Source organism: Pinus tabuliformis, chromosome Q (genome assembly GCF_031772625.1).
Source record: "Pinus tabuliformis cultivar Carrire ecotype Pingquan chromosome Q, CPIR1, whole genome shotgun sequence".
Classification (NCBI taxonomy): domain Eukaryota; kingdom Viridiplantae; phylum Streptophyta; class Pinopsida; order Pinales; family Pinaceae; genus Pinus; species Pinus tabuliformis.
This window is the reverse complement of record NC_142296.1, coordinates 1169094044-1169120286: the sequence shown is the minus strand read 5'-3', so window position 1 is coordinate 1169120286 and position 26243 is coordinate 1169094044. Positions and strand designations below refer to the sequence as shown.

General features: G+C 33.6%; 1 pseudogene; it reads right to left on the bottom strand.

The window, feature by feature from the left end:
* Nucleotides 1-2187: 2187 nt before the first annotated feature.
* Nucleotides 2188-26243, bottom strand: part of LOC149223853 (proline transporter 1-like) — a 187312-nt pseudogene continuing 163256 nt past the window's right edge.

The window sequence follows — 26243 nt, the reverse complement described above, 5'->3', positions numbered from 1 at the left end:
ACATATTTTTAATAATGAAAGGAATTATGTAATTGCAAACAAAAAAAATTATAATAGTGCCCATGACATCTAGTTGTTACATTATTGTGGTTTTCTTTTTCTACAAATAAATGGTTTTATTGATATCAAATTTATTTAGGAAAACATGAAAATAATTTGTTCATGAGCATATTTAGTGTTCTTTCTTAGTTTTCTATGTGTGATAAAGAGTTTAAGGTACATATATATATAAGTGATTGAAAATTAAGTATAAATTTTAAATTTGTAAAATGAAAAATCATATAATAAAATTAAAAAATATTAGTATCAAATTTTAAATGTGCAAAATAATATTTTTAGAGCTTTAATATTGATTTTGAAAAAGGAAAAGTCAAATTGAAGAATAAAAATAGGAAACAACTGTAATATTGTGATGCAACATAGTCAAGGTTCTCTCTTAATTTCCATGTTTGATATAGTGTTTAAGGTATATATATATATATATATATATATATATAGATATATATATATATATTTTGGATGTAATTGAAAATTAAGTATAAATTCTAAGTTTGTAAAGTGAAAAATCACACATTAAAAATATTAGTATCAAAATTTAAATGTGTAAAATAATATTCTTATAACAGCAACGTTGATTTTGAAAAAAGAAAAGTCAAATTGAAGAAACCACTGTAAGGACACATATGAATTATTATCTTACTACGCTAGAATGATGTGAATGAAGCCAGATATATTCTGAAGGCATGAAAAATAATGCTTTGATTATATTTTTAGTATTTTTTATACGTCAAAGTTTTATGATTCTCTGATGAATTCAATGTTTCTTTTAAACGATGTGTGACAAACTTTGAAAGTTATGAATGACATCAATTAAATTCCCCAAGCGTAAAATCAAATGACTGGTTTTGAAAATTCCAAATAGGGTTTCTAAAATACTAATATCCCAAAATGCTAAATCCAATTCTATGTGTAGGTTGAGAATTGAAAAATATAATCCGAAAGTGGATTTTGCATTTTTAAAATTGCAAATAGAAAAACGTATTTTAACCTATATCTAAAGATATCAAATTGGAACCAATCCAAATTTAAAGTTATAAGTCGATGATAAAATTATAATCCAGATAAATATTGGTGAATCAATATGGTCAACTTTATATATAGTTAGTGGTTTATAATATTATAATTTTGACAATACTATCACACTAGTCAAAAACACAATCATTAATTATTTTGGTTTACCATTAATAATATTTTAAGTAATTCATATCATTTATTCCTAATATTTGAAAATAAAATAAATAACCAGATATAGTGAAACCAGATCTACATTCCTAATATTTGAAAATAAAATACATAACCAGATATAGTGAAACCAGATCTACCGGATCTCTCCTAGGTGAAAGGAGACCTAATTTGATGCGTGATGTAACTATAAAAAGTATTATCCCGCGTAATAAATAATTTAGTTCTTATCCTAATATTAATTCTTTCTATTTTCTTTTTCCATATTTTTAACCTGTATCTTATTTAGATTCTTATATAACTTGGTTCTATTAAAACAATATTACTGAAATTATTCAATCCACTCAAATTTATTTAACCATTTTTTTTTCTTTCTTTTTCGTACAAATTTTAAAACATTCTATGCACATAAACATAAACATAATTCATGATTTACATAGCTCATTGACAGTCTCGGTTGATTTAAATGTATAATGATAAGAAGTTTCCTCGGTTTTCCATACAAAAATTCTAACGTCTGTTTAATATTCGACCACGCATAAATATAAATCATGGTTTACAGAGCCATTTGGCACTTCCCACAGTTTTAGATGAAGAGGCTTAATTTGAACTTCGTTTATTCGGATGCAAGTATATCACCCTGAACTTTACAATGTTATTCACATTGAATCAGTATATAATATGGAGAATATTCAAACAAATAGATAGAATCGAAAGTTTTTATGAGAGATTTTATAGTTTATAGTCACACGAAAAATAAACAGAAATGATTCACCGAATGCACAACAATACTATTTTCAAGATGAGAATTTGTAATTTAGAATGAGATGAAAACCGGGCAAAAAAGTCAATAAAACTGATTCTACATTAATAAGAATAATATTGACTCGTTATTGATCATATAACGCCAACAAAGGCCAGAGTCTCAAATGAGCATAGCTGCAATATTATGATCAGAGATCAGCGAAGACATGGTATGTTTTAGAATCCATAACAATTTGGCGGAAAGCTGTTACGGCACCTGCAACTGATAAGAGGGAGAAAAAGCATATATTTACCCAATGCCACGACTTTTGTAATGCATTCAAATCATTTCCCTTCACCTTTATGTACATATGGTCTGGCAAAACAAATGTCAATGGTAATAAGGTGATTGCACTTGTTAGATTCACAAAATCTCCAAGAAATGGAAGCAATGCTGCGATGAAGGTGGAAACTCCCAAGTAGGTCCCTCGAGCAATTAACCTCACCACCCAATTGCGCATAGAATATGTACTTTCACTTCTCCATCCAAACTTTGTATCCAGATATTCATAAGTGGGGCTTGCAAATATCTACAAACATTACGCTTGTTAAAATGAATTATGGACCATTGTTTTCGATAGAAAATTAACGGGTTTAAAGGTGAGGGCAGTACTTGTAATGTTACCACAGTTTGTAGACAAGTTGCAGCATTTGCAAGAGTCTTAATCCATTTGGGTCCATGTACATTGTTGAGAATATATGACGAAGTTGATGAACCATAGGCCCAATATCCCACAAAGATAAGAGTATAGAATGGCACAAGACCCACAGTGAATTCGAGATACAAGGCTCTTTGCATGTTCCTTGTGTAAGGAGGTTTTACAGTAGCCTATACAAACAATGTCAATTAATTATATCACAAATAGAGATAATAAAAAAATAAGGTCAATATTATGTTATAAAAACAATGTCAATTAATTATATCGCAAATAGAGATAATAAAAAAATAAGGTCAATATTATGTTATAAATGGAGATAACAGCCTCTTATTTATTTGTTTTTTCAAAAAAACATATCCCAGTTTATAACGATGCTTTCTTGACTGATTTTTAAGTTCAAAAGAGAAAGTATCTAACTTTAAAATTAAAAGTTAAAGGAGGGAAAGTACCCAATTTATTAATTTATGGGTAGAAGTCAAAATAAAATTATTTTAATTTAAAATTCAATATATTATATTATATTTATGAAATTATTTAAATTAAGTAAATAAATAATATATATAATTATTATTTCTTTCCAAAACCATGAATTTATGAAAATTAAATAGAATTATAAAATTTTAAAATTCAATATATTATATTATATTTATGAAATTATTTAAATTAAGTAAATAAATAATATATATAATTATTATTTCTTTCCAAAACCATGAATTTATGAAAATTAAATAGAATTATAAAATTTTAAATATCAATAAAACTAAAGTAGTATTTTAATAATTTTATTAAGTATTATTTTTTCCAATAAAATAATAGCTTATTTTTCAATATTTCATTTAAATTTAAATCTTTTCATTTGAGAAAATATTTTAAAAAATAAACTTAAAGAAATACTATTGTGCTACTTAGCCACTTAGCCCTTCTTTATGGTTTAAATCCAAATCTTTTCTCGCATAAAACATATAAAGAACACTATCACATTACTTTTCAACATTTCATTTAAATTTAAATCTTTTCGTTTGATAAAACATTTTAAAAAAGCTTAAAGAAATACTATTGTGCTACTTAGCCATTCTTTATGGGTTAAATCCAAATCCTTTTTCACATAAAACATATAAGGAACACTATTGCAACTTGTCAATGCAGTGAACATTTATGGTATTTATTAATCTTCCACTTTAATGATGTGTGTATAAATTTGTTATGTCTGTAAATTACATATTTTTTCTTTTATATGTATAAATAATTTTAAAATTAATAAAATCAGCTTAGATTTATTTTAATTTTAGAATTATCAAAAGCAAAAAATGATTAAATTTTTTGAGATGCAAATTCTTTTTTTAGTGAAAAATTTCAAGAAAGGTTTGCATATCACGAGGTTTGTTCTTTTTCTGGATAAATGTGGGGTTAAGATAAATCTAGGTTGGTTTCTATTATGGTCACCTGGATAAATGTGGGGTTAAGATAAATCTAGGTTGGTTTCTATTATGGTCACCTGGATAAATGTGGGGTTAAGATAAATCTAGGTTGGTTTCTATTATGGTCACACAAAATTTGTTGATCACTTTAAATATGCTAAACATGTCTAAGATTAATTGGTTATTTTAAATATAAATTTCCCCAGGTAAGTGAGTTTGTTGAGATGATAGAGATTGTTAATAACTTGAATGATCAAATAAAAGTGACAGTTAATGATGAAGTAAAAATTTTGAATGCAAAATGGTAGAAAAAATGAATAACAAGAATGTAATCAGATACAAATAGTTTACAGTTTTAGGAAGTAAACATTTAAGGTAAGTGAATATTTTATTTAAGATGAAAATTCAGCTATTTTATTTATGGTTGAATTATTGTAACAAAGAAAATAATGCACATCATCAATATTTTTTTGTGGTTACACTAAAATAAATGAACACTATTAATATAATTACTTTGAATTTAATGTACATCATACATAAATCAACTTCTACACTAAAATCAATGCATCTAGTTCAAGCAATCAAATACAATTAGGAATCAACATTGGAATCAACATCTACACTAAAATCAACGGCTCTAGTGCAAGCAATCAAATATGATTAGAATAATCAATCAAATATAAATAGGAATCAACATTGAAATCAATGCATCTATTTCAACCAAAAACCAAAATATTCATGGCTTTCTAAATCTAACTTTTTTTACCTTTTTTGAAAGCATTGTTTCCTCTTCCTCATTGGTTAATAATGTTTAATATTATATAATACTATATAATAGCTACATTTGTCTTCATGTGTCTCTTTCTTCTTCCCTCTCTCTCCCGTTGCATCTCTATGTTGATCACCCTTCCTCTCTCCTTCTTTCTTTCCCCTCCCTCTCCCCCCATCTCTCTCTCTCTCTCTCTCTCTCTCTCTCTCTCTCTCTCTCAATACCTTTCTCTCCCCCTACCATTTATATCTATATATCCCTCTATCTCTCCTTCGTTGTCTCTCTATATCAACCCCCCAAACACATACACTCTCTCTCTACATCCTATGTCTCTAGCTTCTTCCCTCTCCCCCCTCCATCTATATCCTTATCTTCCTCCATGTATTTTTCCTTGTCTATCTATCTCACCCCCAAAACATGCACAAATTCATTAACCTTCCATAGGATGAGATCAATAAGTGGTTGGTTACTTTCATTAATGAAAATGATGACCAAATATGAATTGTTGAACAACCATAGTGAGAATACAAAGAAATAGAAGATAATATATGCATGCTAAAAATTAAGCAAGATACAACCATCCCACCAATGAAGGAGTATATCAAAGAAGGCATTAGGATATACTTAAATGAAATTTCTAATTCAAAGTAACTTCTTGGGCAGTTAGGTTAATAGGCACATGAAGAAAATTTATACTCCAGTAATAGATGTTGCAAAAGGAGAGAGAGGATTAATTACACTAGTCATTGACTCAAAAATTTTGTGAGTGTTCTCTATTCTATTTGAAACAATTCCCTTTATTTCTTGCAAGTATTAGAACATCAAGCTTTGTGAATTGTCATACATATTTATGAATCTAATTCTTAATTGTAGTTTCTCTTTTTCTTCTAGGTTATGACTTATTGTTTGGTACATGTGAACCCAATTCAAGTATCAATATTTATAAAGTAATTTAGGTACTCACTCTATTCAAACTTAAAGTTTGTAATATTATATTTTACTCTTCTAGGGCTCTATTTCCATGGGTGGATATCATTTGTTGTTTCAATTCTATTAAATTTGCAATGAAACCTCCTAAATTGTCTCCTACGTCTCCCTATGATTTTTGAATGAATCAAATAATTTTAGAGTTCTCCAAATGTATAGGACATTTCTTTACCTTTTTGTCTATGAATTTGCTTGAAGTACGTTTTCATAATAATGTATGAATTGATATGTACCATGTAATGAATCATTGAGATATTTATTTCTACTATTTTCTTTCCTTTCCTTTATTATTTTGATCATTTGGTACACTCACAGGGGAATCTATTGAATGATTAAATTTATATGCTTTAAGTTTTTTTGAATATTTTAATGCATGAGAAGAGGAGTAAGAAATTGTTAGATTGAGGATCGTGCGAAAATATCTAAGTCAATTCATTAAGAAATGAGAGATATTTATTAAATGGACGATACATGATGATTTTCAAGTTGTCCAACCAGCTATCCACTATTACACCTAATATTCATACCTAATTACTTTTTATCATAATACCAAAGGATTACAATGTCTAACATTTACCCCCTTAATCTGAAGGGATGTTGGTGAGCCCAAGCATCGTTATGAATTTTTCAAAATTTTCTCTTCCAAGTGCTTTGGTGAAGATGTCCTCAATTTTCTCATTCAAGGAATAATGTCTTAGATGAATAGTTTTGGCCCCTACATGGTATTGAATCAAATTATATTTTTGTTGATGTGTTTGGATGGATCATGGAATATGGGGTTCTTAGACAACACGATAGAAAACGTATTGTCGACAAATAAAGGAGTTAAGTTCACTCGTTTCTCCTGCAAGTCTTCAAGAATTTTCCCAAGCCACACTATTTATTTTTTCAATTCTATAGCCACCACATATTCTACCTCTATTTTCAAATATGTTGGAATTCACTATTTGTGTGACCTCCAAGAGATGGTTGTTGAACCTAGACTCATGAGATATCCTAAAGTTGATACTCAATTTTCCTTGTCCCCATGGAAGTCTAAATTAGAATGTGTAATAAGACTAAAGTCTTCCAAATTAGTGTACTTAATTCCATAATCTTGATTTCCCTCTAAGTATCTTAGGACTATTTTTGTAGCAAATGAATGTCCCTCACATGGTGTATGCATAAATATGGAAAGGATGCTCACAACATATGAAATATCTGGTTTGATCATGGTTAGGTAGTTGAGACTTCCTACAAGTTGTTTGTACTTGGTTTGATCCTTAAATTTATTCTCTTCTTTCAACGTAGGCTTCAAGTTATGATCCATTGGGGTCGAGAGAGGGCTGTAATCTACCATGCCAAATATGTTCAATTTTCCTCTAATGTACTTTTTTTGGGAAATGAATATGGATTTTGGATTTTGATTGACTTCAATGCCTAAGTAATAATGAGTTCATGTCCCAAATTTGTCATTTCAAACACTTTCTTCAAATATTTCTTCACTGATGCAATATAAGTTTCATTGTTTCCTATTATTAACAAATCAGGTACATATACTACAAGATACACAATTGAAATTTAGCTTCAAAAGACTATAGTGTTTGAAATTTAGCTTTAGAAGATGCAGCAAAGAAATTAACTTAATATGACTTCTCTAGAAAGTATGAATTTCTTGTTTTCCTCATCATAAAGATGATAGGCCTTGATTATATCTGAGTACCCAAAGAAAATGTATTTATGACTCCTTGCATCAAGTTTATTTCTCTGTCATTTTGGAATTGAGGCATAGTAGGTGGAACCAAAAACCCTAAGATGCTTCATGGAGGGGTTGTGGCCATACCACATTTCAAAAGGAGACTTGTTTTAATAACATGGGATGGACATTTTTTCTTCAAATAGACTGCACATAAAACAACTTCATCCCAAAATATTAGTTTTACATTATTAAAAAACATCACGGAAAGAACCATATTCAACAATGTTCTATTCATCTTCTCTGCTACACCATTTTGTTGAGGATTGTATGGAGTTGTTGTGTGATGTTGGATGCCACGTTGTCAAATATAGGATTGAAAATCATTACTAATTTACTGTTTTCCATTATCAATACGAAGGACACCAATCTTAGTTTGTGCCTCATTTTCAATACATACATGAAAGTTTCTAAGAGATTCAAATTCTTTAGACTTATCTTCTAGCAAATATACCCACCACATTCTAGTGGAGTCATCAATAAATTCCATGATGTATTTATTTCCATTTAAAAAAGGTACATGCATAGGACCACACAAATCTGAATGAATCAATCCAAGTTTTCTAATGCTCTAGAATTGGAGTCATAGAATGGTTATTTACTATGTTTTCCAATAATTCGGGAAGAACATTGATTTAAGTTTCAAGGAATAGTTGGAATACCAAGAACACCATTCTTATTCATCAAACAGAGACTATCATAATCAACATGTCTAAATCTAGCATGCCATAGAAGACTTGAAGACATGGTACCTCCATTATGTTGTGCGAAATGGATCGAAATTTGTGTATGCAAATGTCCCTTTAGCTTCAACAACTTGTCTTCTTCCTCTCTAAACATCGCGACCTTGTTATAAGAAGACCTCCTTATCTCAACCTTTCCATAAAAAATGGGGATGGATGCACAATGGATAGCAGATTCCTTTGTAACTGAGGAAGATAGAGAACATCATGTAGGACATAATCTAAAATTTCGAGTAGCTTTAGTCTAATTGATCCAATCCTTGAATGCGTGAGGCTAGACCTATCGTAAAAGTATATTACACCATCTATGTTTTCATCAAATTGTTTGAAAGGTTCTCTTTGAAACACCGTGTCGAAGGTGGAACTTGTGTCAAGTAGCTATGTGTCTATCCAAGAAGAAGATGCAATGTTAAACACATGCTCATGCAAACAATTATTACGGTTAGCAACAACATAGTGAGTAGATTTTGGTGCATTACTTTTTTCTTATTATGGAGCTTTGCCTTTGTCTTTTTCTTCTTGTTCTTCAATTTTCTCCCATGGAATTCTACATGTTTTCTCTTCATGTCCATTTCTTCCACAATGTAAATAATGTAGATTATGTCTCTCTATGTGATTATGTCTGCCCCCCCTTTGTCTGCAACTCTTTCTCCCACCTCCTCTTTGCTATTATCTTATTTGGAAGTATATGTCTTTCCTTTCTGGGAAATGCATATAGTTTCTTCAAAGGATTGTGATGCTTTCTTATTCTTTCCAAAGTATTTTTCTCTTTATGCAACCTTCCCAAATAGGGTGTCAAATGTTATGCTTTTCATATGGCCACTCACTTACAACAATTCAAGGTAGTGAGAGTAGGTAGGATAGAGGGCCTTTTTGAAGGTTGTAAGAGGTAAATCAACCTCTACTTTGGTGGCATAAATTTCATTCATTATAGCTTTTACTTTTGGAGCTAGTGCCATGGGGTCATCATATTTCAATTATAGAATGAAAAGCTTCACAAGAAACTGTATGAGTGCTAATGTTGAATGAGAATCATACATATCTTTTAACATCTTAGGACCACCATAGAAATCAGTAGTTGAGACAATGTGGTTTTTTGGCTCCTCACTTATTGTAGCATTAACGAGGGAAAATGATTTATTTTCCTTGCTCTTTTAAATGATAACTTCTCTGGTAGACGTGGGCTTGACTGGTGCCTTTTCCTTCAGCTTCACTTCTGATTTGTCATCATCATCATGTTCTGCAATTTCTCCTTCACAAAATTCATCCCATAAATCATTAAAAGTGAGTGTGCTCTTTATATTTCCAAGCCACTCTACGTATGTTTCCTTACTGGTCAAAACTACACCAACTATAGAGTTTAATGAATGCATTTTCGTCCCAAACTTTAACTTTTATTGAAAAAAATTTCAGTCAACTTTCCACTAATTATTTCTTATTCAAAAATAAAAATATCTCCTCCTTTAAAATTAAAATTCTCACCAAGCAATAACAATTTAATTCAAAACCATAACTTTTAATATATTAATTCAAATGTTTCTTGGGCATTTGGAAACTTGTTACTCCTTATTTCTCGTTACTATTAATAGACAGGTTTTAATGGTCTAGCCCTTTTCTTTTATCGTCTCAATAGATCTTACTGGAAGTCCATCAATATAATTTTCCAAGGGGAGTTTTGAAAATTGTAATCTGTCACAAGCAACAATCCAAAAAAAACTTACAAAGATTTGAACGATCTCCTTACTGTAGCAGTCAACGACAAGCTTCCATTGAGTGCAACATGAAAAGGGACAACAAACATTCACGAATTTGAAATTCTCCTTTTATCTAACTTGAGTTGTCATTTGAAAACCTGAAATTACAAGCTTTCAGATTGGGATTGGCTTGTGAACAAATTTGAGAGAATATTATTCCACTGGGACCATAGATGGTTAACACTCAAAGGCAGGGTAATCATGATTCCAGTAGCTTTTCAAGGCATTCCATTCTAGTATATTGGATGCACATTTTTCACATCCCCAATTTATAATTAATAATATTGAATATATCGTGACCAATTTCCTAGGGTCGGGCTCCGACTCTAAAAAAATATCCCCCTCACTGGTCTCAAATTGATCTCCAGATCGATTAAGAATGATGGTTTGGGCATACTAAATTTCAGAAGTTTTAATCTATCACTACTGACTATCAATGTATGGCGAATATTTCGAGAATAAGCGCTATGGAAAAGTATTATGACAACAAAATATTTTAATCACTATGGACTATAGGATTGGATCTATAATGGTGTTCCATCGAAATTATGTATGTCGGCGATGTGGAGAAGCCTACAGATTGCAATCCCTTGGCTTACTAGTAATCTTTGTTGGGTTGTTGGCAACAATCTATAGGTCAAAGTGGGGATGAACAACATTAAAGACATGTTTGGAAGCCATTATCTCTCATCCCCATCATCATCGCTCCAAATCAATAGGGAATTTCCACCTTGGCCAATATTTGGAGGGGCCCTCAATTCTCTCTATCATCCCCCTATTGGCCTCATGGTTGGGAAATTGGGATCTCGGTCTATCGGGAGGTAGAGTGGGAAGTATACCATCAACAATCTCTACCATGCATGTATCACATTGTCAACATGTCTGGACAATATGGTTTGGGATGGTCATTTATTTGATGGAAGGATAGTTGCTTTTAAAGCATACAAGATCATCACTTCCTACTCACAAAATCTTTCGTCTGTCAATTTCACTGCCCAAATGTGGTTCTGGGATGTTCCTCTCAAAATTTTATGTTTCACATGGTAAATCTTGCACAACCGTATATTAACCCTCGTTACTTTATTGAAGAAAGGTTTTGGTGGGCCATGGCAGATGCTCATTCTACAAATCTAATTTGCAAGAATGTTTACATCTTTTCATTCTTTTCCCTTTAACTTAGGACATCTAGATGAAGGTGTCCTCTCTCTTGGGGATGCAAGTCATTGGTTACAAGTCCTTCATTGCTGGCTGGATTTGTTTATGGGAAAATCAATCAAAATAATTTTAGTTTGTTCCTCCTTACTTCTTTTGGGGGGATATGGTGCCCTCAGAATGAGTAAATATTTGAAGAGACGTCTCCCGATGCCAAATTGACATCTCTGGGCATTGTTACACATTTTCAGGAGATTTGTCTCTTGTGCCTCTAGGTCAAACTCTCTCGTTGAGTTGTCCAAAATTTTCCCTATTTTCTTCTTTGATGGGGCTTCTGCTGGTGGGCGTTGTGGTTGCGGAATCTCCCTACGCATCAACTAAGATTTTTCCTATCGCTTCTGGTGGTTTCTCATCTTTGGAGAAAACTGTAGGGCAGAAATGTTGAACATATGGAATGCTTAAAGGTGGCACAGTGGCTCCGCATAGAAAAAATTATGGTTGTTGTGGACACCCTCTCAATGATCAAATGGATCCAAGAATGTAATGCCTTACAAGTTACATCCCTTTTCAACTCGATGCAGTGGATTTCAGGCATAAATTCCCTCTTCTTAGTGATTTCCTTCTAGCATGCCTCCAAGGAACAAAATTCTGAAGCTGATGCACTCTCTAAGTGAGCTTTGTCTCCTTTACTAGGGTAGATGCATTTTTAGCTAGGGCTGATGCATTTTGAGCTGATTTCAGAGGGGATGACTATTACCCATAATCAGGGCTCTTTTGAATTTTCTTTAGTCTCCTTCCTTTCCTCTGGTTTCGTTCTAGTTTAGAGGGACTCTGCTACTGTTTCAAGAACCCCTGATTTTGTTTCCTATCCTCAAGTTGTGTCTAGGTCATTTTGTTATATTCCTTAGACATTTAACTCCATTGTACTTCCATGATCTATATCCTTTTGTTGCCATAGGGTCGTATTCTCGGTTAACAATGGTGGGTTGTAGGTTTTCTTAGATTATAGATATCTGTATAGTCTTGCTCTAGATCTATGACCATGCAAAACATTTTCCTCCTTAATGACGATGTTCTCTTTTTTCCTCCTGATAAAAGATATTTCAGTTTGGTTTTAGACCGAAAAATTACAATCCACCTGTGACTTGTTGAAGCTACAACTAGCGTCCAAACACATGAAATCAATTGTTGTTAATGAGATATCTCACCTTGGTGGCCAAAACATTCTCAGCGCCCTTGTTTCCCTTGCAGACTGGGTTTACCATTGCCTAACTCATTTCTTGTGGCCTTCTTCAAATATCGAGGAGGTCTTGACTATGAATTTGAAGGTGCCTAGGGCTTGTATTACTGAGTGCAGGCATTATTTGTTTTGTAGAATGTCATAACGTTTAGTCGATATTGACCCATTGAAGATGATTTTCTAACATGAGTGAGAAAAGGAGAGAAATAGAGGGAGCCACCATGTAGGAGTTACAATATGTTACAGGAGGTTCAATGATTTTTGGAAGGTTCGTGAGAAAGGGAGTTACTCATAATGGGAATTCAAATTCATACTTTACGATAAGATAATACCATAAATTAGCACTGAAATGTGTGCTTTAGGAAGAGATGCTACAAACAATTTTCAAGCGTAACACCATCCTATGTTTCATTGTCAATAGCACAAGCTGAATATGTCGTCGCAAAAGCAGCAGCGTGTTAGGCAGTTTGGATGAGAAGGATTTTGAGGGATCTTCGTCACGACCAAGAGGGAGCGACAAATATTTTATACAATAACACATCCGCAATTTCATTGTCAAAGAATTATATTTTTCAGAAGAGGACCAAGCATATTGATGCTAAATATAATTTTATCACAGAGTTGATTAACAATGATGAAATTATGTTGCAGCACTGTAGGTCACAGGAACAGTTTGTTGATATTTTCACAAAGCCATTAGCACATGAAAGTTTTGTTTATCTCAAAGATTGTTTGGGAATTGTCAATGGTAGTAGTTGTGATTAAGGGGGAGTGTTGGAAATAATAATCCCAACCACTGCCTTAACACACTGAAAAACACCATGCTTGCCCAGTCAACCACTGCACAGTTGCAATTTTGTTTGCAGGTAGAAGGAAAGAAGTCAAAACAAAAGTTTAGAGAGGACCATTCCGTAACACATCACAGAAGTTAAGGCATTTAATGAAGTTTATCAAATAGATATGGACAAACATTCATTCCATGACTGTTGTCCCACTCCACAACACCTAAAAGTTCATAAAATCATTTACTATGTAAAATTTCCTATGTTGCATATTAAATATTTTCTTTGTCATGTAATTAATGTCAAATTTGTATGTTAAGATAAATATGGATGTAAAAGTCATTTGTAATGTTGGGCATATTAGGTAGTTAGGGATCGAGAGTCTCTGAGGTAGTGAGGAGAAAATCATGGAGGAAATATTGGTGGGTGCGTGAAAACTAGTTTTATAGAGTTTTACAAAAGTTTACTCTGCAACCCCAGTGAAGTGTAAATCGCAGTAAGTATTTTATGTTTTACTTGGAGCAGAAGCCTCCAATTTAGACTGTGAGGTAGTGAGGTGAAAATCATGGAGGAAATATTGGTGGGCGTGTGAAAACTAGTTTTACGGAGTTTTACAGAAGTTTATTTTGCAACCCCAGTGAAGCGTAAATTGTAGTAAGTCTTTTGTGTTTTACTTGGATTAGCAGCCTCCAATTTATCACAAGAATGTATTTTCCTATGTTTTATATTATAATCAAAAGTGTGTTATGTTGCGATGTGGTCTTAAGCCTTCACAAGTAGATTTACGGAAACCTCCTTTGTTTTACTCTGTTTTGTTGTGCGTAACATTTATGTTTTAATTAAGTCCCTGTGTGGTTGCGATATCCTCATAGCAACCTATGTTTTACCTCTCCACAACTGAAGTTGACCTTGCCTACTTTTCAGCAACCTATTTCTAAGCTAGTTGACTTTGTCGCAACTAATTTCCAAGTTCCTTTGCCCTCGTAAAAATTTTCTAACATGGTATCAGAGTGGGTTAAACTCTATTAGTGAAAAAAAAAACAAGTGTTTTTACTAACAGTGAAAATTGTTTTGAGGGCAGATTGTTATTTAGCATATCTACCAAAAGGTAGAAAGTTTTTTTCACACAAAAATGGCAACATCAAGCACAAGCTTGACTAATCCTTAGATACGTCAGTTTAATGGAAAAAATTATGATTATTGGGCTATTACAATGAAGGCCCTTTTTTCATCTCAAGACATTTGGGATTTGGTGGAGAATGGTTTTCCAGAACAGATGCAGCAGCATACAATGCCTTGTCTCAAGTAGAAATGGATTTGTTAAGGGGCAACAGGAAGAACGATTCAAAAGCTTTGTTCGATATTTTTCAAGCAGTTCATGAAAGTATTTTCTTAAGGGTTGCAGTAGTAACAAAGTCCAACAAAGCATGGGACACCATCCAAACAGCCTACCAAGGCATGGAAAAAATAAAGACAGCAAAACTGCAAATCTTAAGAAGAGATTTTGAAACAATTTGTATGAAAAGAGTCTGAGAATTTGGACTCATTTTTTACACACGTAATTAGGTTGGTTACTCAAATCAGGTCTCATGGTTAGACACTTGAGGAAAGGAGAATAGTTGAGAAAGTTTTGAGAATTTTTCCAGTAAGGTTTGATGCCACTGTTGTGGCCATAGAAGGGATAAAGGATCTCTCACAATTCTCAATGGATGAGCTTCATGCATCACTTATTTCTCATGATCATAGACTGAATAGAGCAACAAGCCCCTCATTGGAGCATGCCTTCAAGACACATGTTTCCTTTGGTCAAGGTCAAGGCAGAGAAAGATCATATGCTAGAGGAAGAGGAAGAAGCCCACACAGAGGTGGAAGAAGCAGCCCTTCAAGCTCAAGTGGAAGACACAACAGTCAAATTCCAAGTCAAGGCCCAAGCAAAAATCAAGCACAAGGTCAGAGGTATGATAAATCTGAAGTTCAATGTTATTACTGTAAGAAGTATGGTCATTATGCAAATGATTGTAGAAAGAAGCAATATGACATTAGTAACAAATCAAGTGTAAATTTCACAAAAGAAAATAAGAACCATGATAGCATGTTTTTAGCTTGTAATGTAGCACGGGAAAAACAAAGTGATATATGGTATCTAGATTAAGGGTGTAGCACCCACATGTTAGGGAACATAGAAATGTTTTCCAATCTAAATGAAATTGTGAATTCTGAAGTGACATTAGCGACTAATAGCAAAGTCTCTGTCATTGGAAAAGGAAGAGTTAATATCCTAACTAAGAAGGGGGAGAATAAGTACATCTCAGATGTTTACTTTATCCCTGGTTTGAAGCATAATCTCATAAGCATTGGACAACTCATGCAAAAGGGCTACAACGTCTTCTTCAAAAATGATGTGTGCACAATTTTGGATAGGCCTCCAAGTGTACAACTAATCTCAAAGGTGCATATGACAAACAATAGAATGTTTCCCCTAAAGATAAGATCAAATTTGAAATAAGAAGATGCACAAGCACAACTATCAATGAACTCACAAGAGGATTGAAGAAAAGAGGCAGCTGGCACACAAGTGAACTATCAAGCAGAGTTCAAAGATGAAAACTGGTTATGGCATTTGAGATTTGGACATCTCAATTTTGGAGGTTTGAATTTGCTGCATAGGAAAGGCATGGTGAAGGGATTACAAATCATAGAAAAACCAAACATCCTATGTGAAGGATTCATCCTCGGAAAGCAACATAGACAGACATTTCCAATAGAAAATTCAGTAAGGACAAAGGCACCTTTGGAGATAGTACACTCAAATTTATGTGGACAAATGTAGACACCATCAATTAGTGGCAACCACTATGTATTGACCTTCATAGATGACTACACAAGGAAGACATGGGTCTATCTCTTCAACCAGAAAAGTCAAGTGTTTGAGCACTTTCACCAATACAAAGCTCTTGTTGAGAAGCAATGTGGACACTACATCAAAGTCCTCAGCACCGACAGAGGTGGCGAATACAACTCAAATGACTTCCTTTGATTTTGCACGGAGCATAGAATTCACAAGAAATTTACAACAAGATATACACCTCAGCAAAATGGTGTGGCGGAAAGGAAGAATAGGACCATTATGGAAATGGCAAGGAGTATGTTAAACGCAAAGCATTTTCCAAATGATTATTGGGCAGAAGCTATCACTTGTGCAACATATATCTTGAATAGATGTCCAACCAAAAGCGTCCTGAACATAATTCCTGAAGAGGCATGGAGTGGAAGAAAGCATAATGTCACTCACATGAGAGTTTTTGGTTGTGTGGCATATGCACATGTCCCAAACGAGTTGAGGAAGAAGTTGGACAACAAGGGGGAGAAATGTATATTTGTTGGATACAGTGATGAATCCAAGGCATACAAACTCTACAATCCATTAACGAAGAAATTCATAATCAACAGAGATGTGCAGTTCATAGAAGAAGAAGCATGGGATGGAAGTTTAGAGAAGAAAGTCAATGTCAAAGCATGTATACCACATGAGGACAATGAATAATTGACAACAACAAGTAATTTCTCAACATTGACTCCCTCTCCTACTATTCAAGTGCAACAAAGCAGGCAGCAAGTAACACAATCAACAAATAATAGGGCAACATCACGTAGTCAAGCAAGTGCTTCTCTAAGCATGATGCAAAGCGCAACACCAAGTGACATGTCAATTCCATCTTCAACAAGCACAAGAAGACCAAAATTCATAAATTTAAATGATATTTATGAGCAAGATGAGGTTGATAGTAGCGTTGGTCTGAATTCATTATTTTATTTTCTTTGTCATGTAGATGACCCAATCCATTTTGAAGATGCAGTCAAAGAAGAAAAATGGGTTGTTGCAATGGAGGAAGAAATAGAAGAAATAGAAAGGAATACCAAATGGGAGTTAGTGAACATTCCGCAAGGAAAAAAAGTCATTGGAGTGAAGTGGGTCTATAAGAATAAGAGAAATATCGACGGAAAGATTGAAAGGCACAAAGCAAGGCTAGTTGTCAAAGGATACAAGCAGCAGCATGGAAGAGATTATGGGGATATGTTCGTAGCAGTCACGAGAATGGAGATGGTGCGTATAATTGTGGCCATTTCCGTGCAACATAAATGGAAAGTGTATCAAATGGACGTAAAATCAACATTCTTGAATGGAGTGTTGAAACAGGAAGTGTATGTTGTGCAAATGCATGGTTATGAGGTAGAGGGAAAAGAAGAAAAAGTGTATTGGTTCAGCAAAGCTCTTTATGGGTTGAAGCAAGCACTACATGCACGGTACAACAGGATAGACACCTATTTGTTGGATAATGGTTTCGACAAATGTGACGGAGATCCTACCCTCTACATCAAAGAGAGTGATGGTAAGATTCTTATTGTCGTCACTCATTTCAAACAAGTAATGAAGAGTGAAATTGAAATGACTGACTTGGGGTTGTTAAGATTTTTTTTGGGCATATAAGTAAATCAAACAAAAAATGGAATTTTTATTTCTCAATAAAAGTATGTAGCAGACATTTTGGAGAGGTTTAATATGCAGAACAACAAGCTCACACCAACTCCAATTTTCCTGGGGTTGAATTTGAGCAAAGAAGATTGCAACAGTAATGTCAATTCAACATTATACAAAAGTATTATAGGCAACTTGATGTATTTGACTGCCACTAGGCCAAATATAATGTATGCATTGAGTTTGGTGTTGAGGTTAATGGAGACACCCAAGGAGACACACTGGCGGACAGTGAAAATAATTATAAGGTATGTCAATGGAACAAAACAGTATGGCGTTTTGTACACCGCAACAGATGATTTTAGGTTAGTTGGTTACAATGACAGTGACTGGGCAGGAAGTTTCGATGACAGAAAGAACACATCAAGATATTTTTTTCATTTGTGTTTTGAAGCCATTTCATGGGCTTCCAAGAAGCATCTGATAGTTTCATTGTCAACAACAGAAGCTGAATATGTCGTCGCAACAGCAGTAGCATCTCAGGCAGTTTAGATGAGAAGTATGTTGAGGGATCTTCATTGCGACCAAGAGGGAGCGACAACTATTTTTTGTGATAGAACATCCGCAATTGCATTGTCAAAGAATTCTATTTTCACAAGAGGACCAAGCATATTGATCCTAAATATCATTTTATCAAATATTTAATTAACGATGATGAAATTGTGTTGCAGCACTGTAGGTCACAGGAAAAATTTACTGATATTTTCATAAAGCCATTGGCATGTGAAAGTTTTGTTTATCTCAGATATTGTTTGGGAATTATCAATGGCAGAAGTTTTGATTAATGAAGCGTGTTGGAAATAATAATCCCAACCACCGCCTTAACACATTGACAAACACCATGCTTGCCCAGTCAACCACTGCACGGTTGCGATTTTGTTTACAAGCAGAAGGATAGAAGTCAGAATAGAAGTTCAAAGCAAACAATTATGCAACACATCACAGAAGTTAAGGCAATTAATGAATTTTATTAAATATATATGGGAAAGCATTCATTCTGCGACTGTTGTCCACACTCCACAACACTTGCAAGTTCAGAAAATCATTTACTATGTAAAATCGCCCATGTTGTGTATTAAATATTTTCTCTGTCATGTAATTAATGTCAAATTTGTATGTTAAGATAAATATGGATGTAAAAGTCATTTGTAATGTTGGGCATGTTTGGCAAGTTAGGGAGCGAGATTCTATGAGGTAGTGAGGAGAAAATCGTGGAGGAAATATTGGTGGGCACGTGAAAACTAGTTTTACAGAGTTTTACAGAAGTTTACTCCACAACCCCAGTGAAGGCGTAAATCACAGTAAATATTTTGTGTTTTACTTGGATCAACAGCCTCCAATTTATCACACAAATGTATTTTCCTATGTTTTATATTAAATCAAAAGTCCGTTATGTTGTGATGTGGTCTTAAGCCTTCACAAGTAGATTTACGACAAACTCCTTTGTTTTACTCTGTTTTGTTGTGCGTAACATTTATGTTTTAATTAAGTCCCTGTGTGGTTACGATATCCTCACTGCAACCTAAGTTTTACCTCTCCATAACTAAAGTTTACCTTGCCTACAGTTCCGCAACCTATTTTTGAGCCAGTTGACTTTGGAACAATCGATTTCTAAGTTCCTTTACCTCGTAAAATTTTTCTAAAAATCCTATCTTCTACTTCAGTGACGCACAGGTGCAGAACTGTCAAGCTCTTAACGTTAGTTACAAAACAATGTGGAGAATTCTAAAGCATAGTTTCTATGTTGCTCGATCTTGATCCCGTCAGGATTTGCAACCTCAACGACTTCCCTTTTTGTTATACAACTTTTGAACCAACTTCAAAAAAATGTCATGAGAGCATCTTCGTCTTGCCCAAGTGGGTCTTCACCAAATATACCTAGAGAGAACTAAAGAAAACAATGGAGCACTCATCTTTGATACCATGTTGGATCATGAGAAAAGCTCCAATGTCAATTCATTAAGAAATGAGGGATATTTATTACACTTAATCTTCATACCTAATTACTTCTTACCATAATCCAAAACGATTACAGTGTTTAACAAAAATCTATAAAAGCATTGGGAAATTTGATAAGTTCCTAGGAGATTAAATCTAGTCCCTAATAGAAAAAGAAATTGGCATGGTTCAAGTGTATTGGTCCAACCGTGTTGTAAGTTTTTTAGATGCATTCTAGTATTCTAACAAGCTACACCATCTAATATCTAAAACGAGTATTCTAACAGGCTACACCATCTAATATCTAAAACCATGGAAGGGGCCTTTGTGGCAATTTCAGAAAGTTGACACATGAAACAGTTGTATAGGGTGTCAAAACATTGGGGATAAATGAATATTAGTGCGATGATACTTCTTAGTAATCAAAATAAGGTTTATAACAACTTAAACATAGCATTCCATGATTGGAGTTTTTACTTGATCTTATGGATCCATCAACTGTATATTCATGGTGAGAGGAGGATTCCACTTTTATGGGAGAAAGCATTGGACATTGAGGAAGCATTTGAGAGGCATGGAGTCATTGGAACAACAAGCATTCTAGATTACAAACATTCTAGATTATAAGTAGGAAAGAATATTTGTAGGTTTAAGTAACCACAAATATACTTCAAATAGTGAAATTGGTAGTAGATGATTATTACATAGACACTAAACAACTAGGATATATCCATTGAAAAATAGGACAAGAAGGAAATTCTAGGTAATACTCATGAAAATTACCCTATAAATAAGATTATTTCCTTAGAAAAAATAATTTTGGGAAATGTGGAAATGAGGTTGGATCCAAGGAATTGGAATCCTTGAAGAATTTCCTTCTCAATTTATCTAGTGTTAAAAACCTTAACCCACTACTTATTATACCTATTTTTTGAATTATAGAGGTTTTAAATTCTAAACAAGCTCCAAAAGGTTCCACTACAAACCCTAATGCAAACTACACTCTAAATGGAAAGGGCATATGTGAGTCTCATCCATTGGAACTAAGGAAGTACAATAAAAAATCTAGAAGCAAAGGTATGCTTCATTTTCTAGGGAAATTGGTAGGGGGTTTAGTATTATTTAAATACAAAATAATCAAATCTGATAGAAGTGGAAGAAAGGATTTCATGTCGATGGCCCAAGAATAAGCATCATCAAAAGTTAGCAACGTGAAAAAACTATCCTTAATTAGGGATCTTGGAGAAAATAACCCTTTGCAGCGTTTTAAGTTATTTTTTGAAGCCTTAGTCATAGAGGAATGACCAATCCCTCAAAGAATTTAGCTATAAAGAAACTAGTTAAAAAGATAAAAAATTATATTATTTTGTTGTAAGAGAAAATGATAGTTGGGGATAAAATCACACAAAACCTCTCTATTGCTTAGAAATTAGGAATTCTATTTTATTGATGTCATTGGGAGATTCAATGGGAATGTGAATAGATGGAACAAATGGTACTTAAATATCACAAATTCTTGGGGCATTCTTATGGGAAAAGAAACCTCTTTTTTTCTTTAGACATGGGATAATATATCACATTCATTATTTTTTATGGTCCTTCTTTAGACAAGATGCGTTACTAGGATAATATTTTCAAAACAGACTAGTTGTGATACGAAGGACTTGAATTGCACCTCAGAAGCGTCAATTTTTAAGTTAACTTACTCAAACAACCTCTCTACATATTTACTTATCAAACTAGAAGAAACTAATCTTTTGGATATTGAACCATCCAATGTACCTCCCACTTGGAGTAACAACATATTTGGGGAATCTATAATTGCTAATACACTAAATGGGTTTATAGTTTTTGGTGCCTTCCTAGATGACATTATTAGGAGAAAAAATGGGTCATCACTAGAGGGGATTTCGATCATAATCCTATTGTGTTAAAAGTGGATCATGTAATAGAGAAACCTACCAATGCATTTAAAATAAATCCATAGTGGATGAAGATGAAGTACTTTGTCTGGAAAATAAAAGCAATTTAGAAACCTTTTAATGGTAACTTAAAAGAATCTACTCCAATTCAATTTCAACAAATTTTTAAAGAGGAAAAAATGTAAAAATTAATTGGGAAAGAGATAAAAGGATGAGAAATGATAAGTTCTTAGAGTAGTAGAGGAATCCTTGGAGGTGCTCCACAATATGGAAGCTTTTGGATTTATGACTAAGAAATAAAAAAATTGAAGTAAAGGTATTAGAAGATAGCATAACTCACATTACTTTTGAAAAATAAAAAGACTAGAGGTTCAAGAATAAAGAATTATAGTTACAATATGGGGGATAAGAATACAAAATATTTTATAGGTGTGCCCATTATAAAAGGAATATAAACATTTTTTGGAAAATTGTTAAGGAAGATGCTACTTTAGCTACAAATTTTAAGGAGATGGATTTTGAATGAGTATAGCATTTTTACTCTCATTTCAAGGAAGATGTATGTGTTACAATAGAAGAATCGGTTATGATATCAAAATCCTCCTGTTTTGGTCAATGAAGTATATAATCACGCCATGATAAATTAGTTTGAAAGAAAAAAATCCAACTCTTGAGAGATTTTAGAAGGAATTTTTTTTGGGGTTGATGGACTACCTAGGGAATTCTTCTTGGTATTTTATGATTTCGTAGAGGAATATTTATTAAGAGTGGTGGAGATAATAAGAACTCAAAAAAAATTGGGATCCTTCAATCCAAAATTCCTAGCATTGATTCCTAAAGAAGATAATCATATAATTCTAAGAATTTTAGACTCCGTTCATTATTATATTTCATATCCAAATTATCTCAAAGGTAATTCATGATGAGATTGAAAAGCGTTCTCTCAAACTAAATATTTATCTAGAACAATTTGGATTCCTAACAAGGGATTTTTTAGGGGTCAACTTTTGTCATTTGTCTAGCTTTTGCACATTTTCTGGAAAAAAATATTCACCCATTTGGTTAAAAATGCACCTATTCTTTCAATATATATGATTAAATTTATGAAACTGCCATTTTACAGGATCAACACAGATATTGATTCATGCGGAATTTTTATGTAGAAAATGGGATTTTATTTATCTCAGAATTATATGGCTACATATATGGACTGAAATACAGGACTGAGTTTTCTTCCTCAGATTGACTGCAGCAGCATTTAACAGATATGTCTTATCCGAAGCATAAGAGATCTGTAGGCTACCTGGCATGCATGCAGGCTGAGTCTCGAAAACCAATAGACTTATAGAATTTATATGATTTGGCCACTTTAGGTTCACACCAGAGTCAAGCACTAATGCGCAGGCTTCTCAAATCACCTAAGGACTTGAGTTCTTCTCGTGATGCAAGCAGTTCAGACAGAACGTCCGCAGATGCAGAGCAGGAGAGAAACTCGACTCAGACCTCTAGACTCTAAAACTCTCAATTCTCGAATGAGTCTTACCTTGCAGTTTGTCTTATTTATAGAACCCAAGGGGAGCAAACATCTATGATCCACTAAAAGATATATGTACAAAGCTAGATTCGGGCATGAGTGGACTACTCATGTTATCTCATCCCTTTTCCTTTCGGAAAGCCATCTGGCATATGGGGACCGAATCTAGGACAGAGAAAAGACTTAAAGTAAAGTTAAGAATCACAACATGTGATCTTAATTATTGTACTAAAGATTTACACAGTGGATGTTCAAGATCGAGTGAACCCACGAAATCTCATCCAACAAAGTAAAGTTAAGAATCACAACATGTGATCTTAATTATTGTACTATAGATTTACACAGTGGATGTTCAAGATCAAGTGAACCCACGAAAGCTCATCCAACACCACAGTCGGTTGGAAAGATGACACAATTATATTGTATAATAATCAATTTGTACATAGGAATAATGTTGATGACCAAATAGTCCGATCAAATAATTTGAAAAGTACTGGACCCGGACCTCTTTTTCAGATTCCCATTCTTGTGAGCTGTGAATATTTGGAGGCTCGATAAATTTGATGTTCAGGAAAGGATTTGAAGCAGGATCAATTTGATTATGAAAATATTTGTAACTGGTACTAAAAGATATTGCCCTTACTTTTTAATGATTCATGGAAAACCATCAGACATGACCACATCTTCTTGTTCCATGCAAAAAAGAAAGATCTTCAATATCTAAAAGATTGCTAACAGATTTGTACAAAAATCCTGTCAGGGTGGCTGCCAGTTCACTGAACCCTGGAATTTTAAGCAAGTGGAGAGAATACGGATTTATGATGAATGTTGATAGCCCATATATTTTCCACCAATCGATAAACCAATCAGGAGTGGGGTCCTCTTCTTCCATTGCTTCAACGATCATTCCTTCAAACAGAAAAGAGAATTGAAAAGAATAAAATAAGTTAGCAGTATAGTTCTGAAGGTTCATACATGTATAGAAAGCATCTTTTTGCCTTTCTTCATCAAAATTTGGCCTATTAAGGTAATTGTTGAATCTTCTGAAAGTAATGTGGCAACTCTCAATTAATTCCTCATCATCATCACTTATCTCTAAACTATACACCATGCTTCCAATATATTCCAAGTAATTTAATGCCTCAATAGCTTCTAAATTCATTTCATTCTGCATACTTTTTGTCCAGTAGTAGGGAATTCCTGTTCTGTGCCTGATTTATTTAAGAGGTTGCCATTCTTCATCTAGATCCAGAAGTGACTGTTCTAAATCATAAGCAATCCATCCATTAGGAGTTTCAATCTCTACTGTGCTTTCTCTTCTTCATATGAAATTGCAAGCAAGGATGGAATGTTCTGACAAGAATTCTCTACTTAACATGTCAGCAAAACTATTTTTGTCTCCAGAGACAAATTCTATGTCAAAAGTATATTGACTCAGCTGCATGACCCATCTTACCATTGCTGCGTCTTCAAACTCACATTTATGGATAGCATATTTTAATGCTTGGCAATCTGTTCTTACTGTGAATTTTGTGTATATAACAAAATCTTTAAACTTTGCTATCCCCAGGCAGACTGCTCTCAGTTCTTTCTTTAAACTAGACCAATTCAGCTGATTTTTGGCCCAGAGTCCTGATGCATATTGGCATACTTCTATTTCTTTCTTTCCACCAGATTTTTCAGAATTTTCTTGACACAAGACTGCTCCCCAACCAGCTTGGCTAGCATCAGTCATTATTATTTTCTTCCATTCTTCCCTTATTGGAGACAGAGGTTGGATGTTTCTTACTCTGTCTTTGATTCTTCTAACTGCTTGAGTGCAGTTTTCATCCCATGGTATTGGGATCTTCTGGAGTCTCTTATTTAACAATTTCCTGTCTTGGGCACAATGACTCAAAAATTTGGAAATATAATTTAGACTCCCAAGAAATCTCTGTAACTGATTTTTATCAGTTATTTCATCTGGGAAATGGTCCACAAAGTTGAAGCTTCTTTGAATTACAGTATATGAACCATATTGGATGTTATATCCCAGAAAATCTATCATTGTCTTGAAGAGTTTCATCTTTGATGCAGACAACACAATTCCCATTTCTTTGACTCTCTTCAAGAAAATCTTCAAATGTTTTATATGATCCAGTATATTGTTAGAATGAATTAATAGATCATCAATGTACTTTTTCAAAAATTCATCCATACCTTCGAATGCTTCATCTATGATCCTTTGGAATGCTGAAGGTGCGTTGATCAAACCAAACAACATAATATTCCATTCATAGTGCCCTTGAGGAACTGAAAAAGATGTCTTTCATTTGTCAGCTTCTTTTATCCCAACTTGCCAAAATCCTGACTTAAGATAAAATTTTGAAAAGATCTTGGATTTGGATATCTGGGCCAAAATTGTGGAAGGTTTTGGCAGAGGATATGCATCATAATCAAGAATGTTGTTTAGAGGCTTATAATTGACTACCAATCTGGGTTTGCCTCTAGCAATTTCAGCATGCTTATTTACATAAAATGCAAAGCAAGCAATAGGGCTCTTGCTTTTCCTTATCAATCCTTTCTTCAGAAGATCTTTATTTTCTTCTTTGTATAATTTGAGTTGTTCTTCATTCATAGGTATTGCTTTGGACCTTCTAAGCTTCCCATTGAAGTCTACTTTTAATGGGAGTTCCACTTCATGTTTGTGAATGTGCCAGAATGCATTTGGATCATCTGAGCAACATTCCTTAAACTTAGCAGTGATGTCTGCTATTTCTTTTGCATACTTTCCATTATCTAAAAGTTCATTTGTTTTTAGAGATTCTTTCTTTAGTTCCATCTTGGCTAATAGACCTTCCAATCTTTCTATTCTCCTTAGTCTATTAGGTGCATTTGAATTGATGAAAGGAAAAAATATCTCTTTATTATTCAAGCTGATAAAATACCCATACCTCTGAGTAGCAGTGTCAAGCTTGGCTCCATGCTTGTCAAAGTTCTGAAAGAAAGGAGTTCCAAGATACATTGCACAGTCCATTCCTGGAACTA